This window comes from Acanthaster planci, linkage group LG17 (assembly GCF_054643075.1).
Source record: "Acanthaster planci isolate LZ-2023a linkage group LG17, COTS_SCS, whole genome shotgun sequence".
In the NCBI taxonomy this organism is placed as follows: Eukaryota; Metazoa; Echinodermata; class Asteroidea; order Valvatida; family Acanthasteridae; genus Acanthaster; species Acanthaster planci.
In genome coordinates, this window is record NC_141793.1 from 7,496,795 (window position 1) to 7,500,222 (window position 3,428).

Genomic DNA, 3,428 nt, shown 5'->3' on the forward strand with positions numbered 1-3,428 from the left:
ATACCCTGCTGTACACCCTAATGCATCTGGTACCAGAATAAGGGTCAGGATAATTCTGACCAGGCCAAAGTATTTTTCAGCATGAAGAAACTTTTCAAAATACAAAACGTGGGTGTTACTGGGATCCAGAAAATGTTTATTCATTCGGTTGAGCACCGTAGGGAATTAGAATGAGTTGAATTTATCCTTGTTATATAAGAGTAACGGTCGAGTGGTCTAGAGAGGGTATATAAAGACTGGGTCTGGCCTGGTTTAGGCCTTCACGCTTGCACGCCCCTGTGACCGCCATTCAAATTTTTGCTATTTACATCACATTCTCTAGTATTTCAATCTCAGATTTCACAACGTGCTCGCCCGCTATGAAGGAAGACATTCAACAACTTCTCATCAAGCCAGGTTGCTCGAAGACAGACTGGCTGAGGTTTCAGCCAGTTTTGAAGCTAAGATAAAATCTGCTACTAATACTCAGTTATCATGGAAAAGAGAAGGGCATATTGAGAGACAGTATAATTTAAACCAGTCTGTCTTGGACCAGTTGACGGAGGCAGACCATAAGAACAGTTCTCCAGAAGTGAAGTGTCCACTTCCAAAAGCGGTCGATCTTCTTCACTATCGACAGAAACTGATAAGACTGGCTGACACATGCCCCTCTGGCTGGGCAAAGGTAGAAGAGTACGCAAATAATGAATTGGCCAGCGACTCCGATGACGACAACAAATTATACGTGCCTAGCCCAGAGCTGCATGTAAGCTCAAAGCTTCAGCCTTGAAGGGCAGCCAAGTCAAATGCTTCAAGACATATTATGGGGCCTCAACTTCTGCTAGTTCTGCTCCTGCAGCATTTTCTCAGCCTCGGCTTTTTCGCTCCTATCGAATCCCCACAAGCCACAACATCTGTTACGCTTGTGGCAGCCAGGGACACTGGAGGAAATCTTGTCCCAACATTACTTCAGCCCAGACCATCACTAACCCCAGAACAGTACCCACCATCTGAGGCCACTAGCCAGAATATCTCATCACTGAAACAAGTTGGGTATATTGACTAACAACAATCCTCACATTGATATTACTGATGAATATTTTGAGTATGAGGAAAAAGGCTCAACTGATAAAGTTGCCAATCGTTTGCTCTTACATGCATGTAGGAATTTCTAGCGTTCCATCACTTGTAATTCTTTTGTGCTTGAAGTTGTTGAGAAAGGTTATGTCATTCCGTTTTATAAACGCCACCTAAAACGTCCAAAATAACTTCCTCTATGTACAAATTTAATAATACATCGACACGAACTCATGCCACATTTGTCAAGAATGCCATTTTAGAGCTACAACGCTTAGACTGTGTCACTGAATGTTCTGAACAACAGTATAATGTAAATCCTTTGTCCCTCTCAATACAAAGTTCTGGTAAATGGCGGCTTATTTTCGATTTGAGACAACAAAAGTGTCTGGAAACAGTCAGTCAAATACGAAGACATCTGTACTGCTTTGATTTTCCTTTAAAAAGGCCATTTTATGTTCTAATTTGACTTAAAATCAGGATACCATCATGTTAGTATTTTACCAGACCATCAGAAGTATCTAGGTTTTGTATGGTTTGAGAATGGGACCGCCACATTGTACATATTAAAGGTATTGCCCTTCGGCCTATGTACGGCCCTTTTCGTTTTCACAAAGGTGGTTAGACCACTAGTTCAGAAATGGAGAAGTGAAAGAAAATCATTTGTAATATATTGAGATGACGGGCTGGGATAAGCAGCTAGTATACAAGAAGCTACTCGGCACAGTGCCGAGGTCAAGAAAGATCTAGTTGACTCGGGCTTTGTTCTGAACACCAACAAAAGTGTGTGGAATCCCATATCCGAGATGGAGTGGCTTGGTTTGCTGATTGATTTGTAAAATGGTTTAATAAAATTACCAGAAAGAGTCATCTCCAGTATCAGAGATGATATCATGGCTCTGAAGAAACCAAAGGGTTAGTTTTTAAACAAGGTTTGTCAGGTTAGTGTTCGCAAACTCGTCAGTCTAGCCGGGAAAATTGTATCGGCATACCTAGTGATGGGATCCATGAGTAAGATCATGATGAAAGCAATCTATCGTTGCACAGAACAAAGGGATTCCTGGAATTCCAATGTCATTCTTTCATCATTGGCCTGTGAAGAATTGCAGTTTTGGTTACATACAGTACATTGCGATTGAAAGTTAACACCAAAATGGGAAAATCTTTTCACATTTCTTCTCTTCCCAGGGAATTCGTTTTCATTTCACGAATTGTGAAAAAGTGTGCCAAAAGTGGGAAAATATTTTCACACCTTTTCACAAGTAGTATTTGTGCATGTAGACATCAGGAAGTGTTTGTTCTCTGTGGTTTCAAACATAGAGAATATGGAGAGTAGAGGAAAAATCAGTCCGAGATAGAAGTACTTAATTTAAATCTCAGGAATATCCAGAAGATTACTTGAGGAAGACAGCATTAAAATTCCAAGCCACTATGTTTCTCGGTTTTGTGCAAAATACAATACAACAGCCGAAATCAAAGCTGGCTACGGTGGAGGTCGGAGACCAGCACTGAACACTGAACAGCTGAATTACAAGAGAATTCTGTTCAGCACTCTCACAGGGGCCTCACAGAATTGAGCGTTATAACCGCACAGCCCAGCGTAAAACTGACTTGGATGGATGCTCAACATATATGTGCACATGTACAGATACATGTACATGTATCCATATATCATTATGTATATGTATGTGAATTAAGTTTCCTTGTATTGGCAGATGTATGTACCGTAATTTTGGAATAAATGCCTTGTATCAGGTTATCTCGATGTTTTCGTGATGCCGATCAAAAAACATCATTAACTCTCTTCAAAAACCGCCACCTCGTGTATGTTGCACCGCGGCACACAAACTGCCTATACACCCACCGCAATATCCTGACACTGCATACTCATTCATGGACAGTCCAATCACTGACTTTTCCCAATAACCATGTGACTACAGAAAGTGACATGTCATCAGAAAAACCTTGTGAAAAGAGACCCGATATGTCACGCCGAACATAATCTGCAGCGAAAAGACCAGATTGCTACATGAAGATACCCACCAACCCAACCCAACCACCCACCCATCCACCCCCAGTGACTTTCTGGCGAACCGGTGCGTGTTGGTTCAACACTGCCTCGAGGTCCCGATTGTAAGTTGTGACCTGCTCAGTAACATCAGCTGAGGCTGAACGACTGATTTCCGATGTTTTGACATCAGCTGCAAATGCTCAACATCAATCGTATTCAGCCTGCGCACATTCTTTGTGACACTGTTGATTCTGCTTACTCTTATGTGGGATAGAGATGGTCACAGGGCAATGATCAGATATCAGTGAGGTACCGACCATAAGATTGCAGACAGTGTTTGCATCAACAGCCCTTGTAACAA

The 3,428-nt window shown here is 41.8% G+C and overlaps 1 pseudogene; it reads left to right on the plus strand.

Annotated features, from left to right (window-relative positions):
• Nucleotides 1-356: 356 nt before the first annotated feature.
• Nucleotides 357-1,096, plus strand: LOC147796321 (uncharacterized; annotated as a pseudogene).
• The last annotated feature ends 2,332 nt before the right edge of the window (nt 1,097-3,428 follow it).